Source organism: Humulus lupulus, chromosome 6 (assembly GCF_963169125.1).
Source record: "Humulus lupulus chromosome 6, drHumLupu1.1, whole genome shotgun sequence".
Taxonomy (NCBI): Eukaryota; Viridiplantae; Streptophyta; class Magnoliopsida; order Rosales; family Cannabaceae; genus Humulus; species Humulus lupulus.
In genome coordinates, this window is record NC_084798.1 from 158794780 (window position 1) to 158800774 (window position 5995).

The 5995-nt window shown below is 32.3% G+C and overlaps 1 long non-coding RNA gene across 1 annotated transcript; it reads right to left on the reverse strand.

The window, feature by feature from the left end:
• Positions 1–2560: 2560 nt before the first annotated feature.
• On the reverse strand, positions 2561–5197 carry LOC133782649 (uncharacterized). The gene is made up of 2 exons (XR_009870646.1): positions 3382–5197; positions 2561–2847 (listed from the first exon to the last, which is right to left on the reverse strand). It is a non-coding gene; the product is annotated as an uncharacterized LOC133782649 (long non-coding RNA).
• Positions 5198–5995: the final 798 nt, after the last annotated feature.

Sequence of the window (5995 nt, forward strand, 5' to 3'; positions counted from 1 at the left end):
ATACGATAGAACTATAATCCATTCTATTTTATATATATATATATATATTTAAAAAGTGAATGAATTTTTATTAAAATTATAGATAATATTTTTCCCTAATTTATTTAATACATTTATGTCATACATTATATTAAACATATTTTATTTATTTTTATGATATTTTTTTATTTATTTAAAATTTATATGATAATTAAAATAAATACATGTTTGAATAAGCATATATATTTACAACTTTTAAATTAACACGTTGTTTCTACCTAGTATATCTCTTCTATATGATGAGTGTGTAGATAATAGAAATTATTGGTTTTAACAGTTTTTTATTTTTTTTCTGTTAACTTTAACGGAATATTCTTATATTTAACATAATATTATTATATTTAACGGTAGATTGTAAATATGACTTAAACTTAAATAAAATAAAATAAATAAATAATTAAACAAATTAAAATATGATATTTTTGAGATATTTTACCATGATAATTATTTAAAAATAATAAAACTATATATTTTATAGCTTAAATAAAATTTAATTAAACTTAAACTTAATATTATATTAAACATATAATATATAATCTTTTGTTGTCACTGCTAATTTCAAAAGTTAGAACAAATATAAACCTATACAAAAATAAATAAATAAATTAATTGAAAAAGAATATTCTTAAGATATTTTATGATAATTTAAATAATTAAATCATATTTATTTAAAAATAATAAATACATACATTATTTGTTTATCTTATAAATTTGTGTGAGTTTATTTTTTATCAAGTGATTGAATCTTTTTTTCTTCACCAAATGACATTGTGAGATACATTAGAAACTAAAAATAGTTGATGCATATATACTATTGTCTACACTATGACTTTTTCTATTATTATTTTATTTATATTATTAATTCATTTTTAAATATTATTGTATTATATATATATCATTTAACCATGTAAATATATATATATATCTATGTCAGCGTTGTGTTTAGATGTCAAATATGTAGAAATTATTAATATAAATATTTATATATACTATTATATATATTTAAAAAAATAATGAACTAGTTTTTATTAAAATTATAGACAATATTTACAATTTTAAAACTAAGCAAACGTGGATTGTACGTTGATTCTACCTAGTATATATATATATATATATATATTTATAAACAACATACATTATGCACGTTTTAGTTAGTTTTATTTATAAAATTTATTAATTATTTTTATTAAATTCATATTAATGTCATATAAATTTCAAATAAATATCATATTTTAATTAAATAATTTATTTATTTATTTTTGTTTAAGTTTATTTTTCTTCTAATATTTAAATTTGGGAGTGACAACAAAAGATTATATATTATATGTTTAATGTACTATTAAATATTATACGTGTATTTTAAATTTAAGTTTCTTGCTAATTTAAAAAAAAGTAATTTGTTGCTAATTCATGGTAGATTATATTATATGTTTAATATAATATTATTCTAATAAGTGACTTTCAGTTTAATTAAATTTTATTTAAATTATAAAACGTATGATTTTATTATTTTTAAATAATTATTACGGTAAAAAATCTAAAAAATATTCTATTTTAATTTGTTTAATTACTTATTATTTTTAAATAATTATTATTGTAAAATATCTTATTTTAATTTTTTTAATTATTAATTTTATTTTATTTAAATTTAAATATTTACACATTATCGTTAAATATAAAAATATTCTGTTAAAGTTAATATTAAAAAAATAAAAAATTATAGAATATGTATATATATATACGATATCTCATATAGGATCGATCTAATTTCTGATCAAAGATATGTTCAACACCATTCCGTGTCTAGGGCCATTGTTTTCGCCCTTGGACTACAATATCATTATTTTTATTCAACTAGAGAACTACTTTTTTGTTTCTTTAATAATAATAATAATAATAAAATAAAAAATTGTGGGTACTTTGTTTTTAGTGGGTTAATCGATAGTATTTTTATGCCAATGTTTACTTGAGATTTGCATAAGACAAGCCTTGCCGTCGGGCCATTTATGTCGCTAAATGATGATTAAATACGAGATTAGTAATCAAAAGATTATCAAAGTACACATTTCAAAATTTATATATAAAATTCGTATGCAATGACGTTAAAAGGTTTCGTCAACCACATGCTTATTATTTTGATCTTTTCCTTTTCTTTTCGGTTCACTATTATAATCACACACCCATATATATACATATTTATGAATAAAAACTCACACTCACACATGTTCTATGAAAAAAATAATTCATTATTATATGCTTCATCACCTTCTATTTAATTTCATTCCACATGCATTTGCATAGTATTCGTAGTTGAAACAATCCTAATATTCATTGAAAGTTCGTTAACTATTCCTACTGATTTATCCACTTTGATTAACAAACAAAATCATATTCAACTTAAGCTGAAGTGTAGCAAAGTAAAAATTGACACAATAATTTTAACATGGTTCAATCATGATTTTTCATGACGTACATCCATGAGACCTTATCTAAAGGTGAAGCAATCCACTAAAAATCAAAGAATCATTACGATCAGTTCAAATACAAAAACACAAATTAAAAATCCATCTTAATTTTGTACCTAAGAACTTGATGACTACAAAGCAAACTTTTGGATTCTTCTTCAAACAACTAGCCTCCCGCTGGTATTGTAGTTTGTTGGACTCCCTTCAGCTACAGCTCAAGTTCCCCTTGAGATTTAGCTTGAACTCCCTTCAAGCTTTAAACCAGAAAACATGAAATTAATGGTGAAGTTTCACCAAAATGCCATGGGCCAATGAACAATGAAGCAATGAATGCTTCAGACCTCTGCAGAGAATGTTTCTTGATGAGATCACTTTTTAGTCGCTAAAAAGGGTAGGATTAACACGAATAAAATGAATATATATACTAGGGCATAAAAGAGGAAAGTTAGCTCAATAAAACAAATGCTGAATTAGAAATCACGTGCTACTGAGCTTTCAGTGTTATAACAAGAAAACAATGTTTAAGCATGAAGTTCAAAGCATGACAAATATGTACACTTACAAACTCTCCATTTGGCATGCATATGAACAATGAATCTGTGATTTAAAATTTAGCACCCACAACAAATAGAAATAATAACAAACAGACCAGAACAACATCAACTGAATGTATTGATTAGAGAGCTAAATCAAAAGTAACAAGTAAGAAGTTCACCTGCTCAACATACAATAAGATATCAACATAAAAATAGTGAAAGACAGCAGGACTAGAGTTTAGTTCAAGAGACTAAAGAACAAGAAACAAAGTCAGAACATAAGATAATCTAAAAGAACTCCCCCTCAGTGTTTAGAGGGCATGCCAATGGAGAAACTCAACTACTTGGTGGAAGAAGTCTTCTTCTTCTTGTAGCACTTCTAGGTGCCTAGAGGCACAATGAACTCCCCATGAGTTGTTGAAAATGATGAATGGGCAACAAAAAAAGAACCCATGGCAGTGGCAGATGGCTCGTGCATGAGGGACTATAGGCATAGACTCAGCAGCATTGGGGCGGGGGGGGGGAGGTACAAGCTCCCCCTGAGGTGGTGGCGCTTCCTCAAAAGAGTCATCAGCAGCAGTGGACGACACAAAGATAGAAGGTAGACCAAGATGGTGAAGGACAACAGCTTGAAACGCTTGATTCTGAGCATGAGCTAATAGAAACTTAGACCGAAACGAGTGAAAGTCATCACTAAGGGTATGACCCATTCAAACAACTGATACTTCCAGGATGATTGTTTGACTCCCAAAGTAGATGTAGCCATAGGGTCTTTGAAAGAAGGACCCTTCTTAGGAGCTTTGGACCGAGTGAATGCCAACTTCATTGCCTTAAGGTTGATGAAAGTGTCCAAACTCTTAGAGGGAACAACCGAGAAAATGTGAGCCAACCTCTGAATCAAACAAGGCAGGGGCAAGATGCAAGAGACCCCTAGCCAAAATGCGGCATCCAAAATCACTTGAAACAAGCAGTGAGGAAGACTAATAGACTTGCGGGAACCCACTGCATATAAGAAACGAGCCAAGTCAGTCCGAACGATGGACTTGTGAGATGTGGGCTGCCAAGTACAAATGGCGATGACTTGCAGAATATGATACATCGAAGTGAGGTCAGCAGCGAGAAATGCATTTGAGGTGGGCAAAGTCGATCAGGATTTACCAGTGAGAGTTCAGGCAACCTCATCCATATCCGGACTAAACTCTACACAATAATCAGGCTCAACAATCAATGGCATATGGAAACACTCTGCAATAATCTCTGGAGTAAAAGGAATCCAATTTCCACGCAAATAAACCTTCCCAAAATTCTCATGAGTAGGGTCAACCACATCAATGGACAAATTGGAATAAAATCCATGCACCAAGGACTGATAAGGAACACAGAGAGCAATGACAGATTCTTTCCAACCATGAAAAGCAATTAATTCATACATGTCCAAATGACCAAATTCCTTATAATCTAGTGACCTCCCAAGTAATAATTTTCGCAAGGAAATACAAGCAGTAAATCTATCCTTACAAGAGCTATTAAGAAACAGAGTACCTCGAGATGAAGATGAGGAAGGGGCATTGCTCTTGGCAAACCAAGAGGTGGTGGGTGCAGGTGGGGGCATTGCCTTAGGATTATTGGCAGGACGAGTCAGTGGAGGCTATTCTGGAGTTGGCTCGGACTCATAGATGAAAACAGGGGTCGACTTACATTTTCAGGCCACTGCCTTGACATTCAACGAAGGAGAAGAGGAGATATGGGCAAGGGTAGCCAGGCATTTGGTGCAAGTTCTTGAGGCAACCCCACGGCTGGGAGGCGATGGTAGAGGAGGAGAGGGTTCGTGAGTGGGGGAAAGGTCGCGAGTGGGTTCACGAGGGAGTGTGGGAGGAGACAAAGAGGGGTCATGGGATGGGGGGCTGGAGGCGAAGTGGATGCGCGAGGTAGGTTGGGAGGTAGAGGAGGGGTTTCGACAAGGGGAGGAAGTGGATGCTCGGTGATTGGGTTTGGAGGTGAAGGGTTCTCAAATGATGGTGGTGGGGAGGGCTCGGAGGGTTCTTGGGAAGGGGAAGGGGAGGGAGGACGAAGACGAAAGGCATAGAGGCGGGTGGCATTTGGAGTCAGCATCGTAGAAGGGAAAGAGAGGAAATGGGGTGAAATAGAGAGAGAGTGTGTGAGTTTGAGAGGGAAACCGAAAAAAAATTAGAAAGAAAAATAAATTATAAAGAAACTCCCTGATTTTAAAATTTTTTTTGTTAAAAAAATAAAATAAACGACAGACAAGACAAAAAACGAAAGAAAAAAATATAGACACAGTAACGATTTTTTTTTTAACACAAGAGAACAGAATAAGATTAAGAGGACATTTAAGCTAAAACAGATAGCATGAAATTAAAAACAATATGGAAAACGATAAGTGTTGACGGTGAGAACTCGTCAACCAAGTTAAGTTAGAAAAATAAAAATGTAGAGATTATCAAAAGAAAAACTTCAAAGATCTAATTGAGAATTCAAAGAACAGTTGCAGAAAGAAAATGGTGAAATGAACTTGTATTTCATATGGTGTAGTGCTACAGTATTTTTTCCAACCCCCTCCCATGTGGAAGTGTGGTTCTTTTTATAGTGGGCTCTAATGGCCCCTGATACATTGTGGTCCAGGGGACCAGATGGTACACAAGTACACTGTCAGGAGAGTGGTTTCAGGGGTAGTGGTGTTGGAAGAGTGGGGGTTTGCTCTAGTACGTGTTAGGGGTCTGCAAAAGTACTCCTGTCTTGGTACCATATTATGCCTCGACTACTCGTTGGGTACGGATATCATAAGCATGTTGAGCGAATCCTGACCATGTACCATTCTTGTACTGCCACTACCTGTCTAGCTGGACACCGTACCATCTGTATTCTAACTCTTCTTGCTCCATGGTTACCACTTGGACACCCTTAAGGACGAGGCTGGTGTGTGAGAGGAGGCCA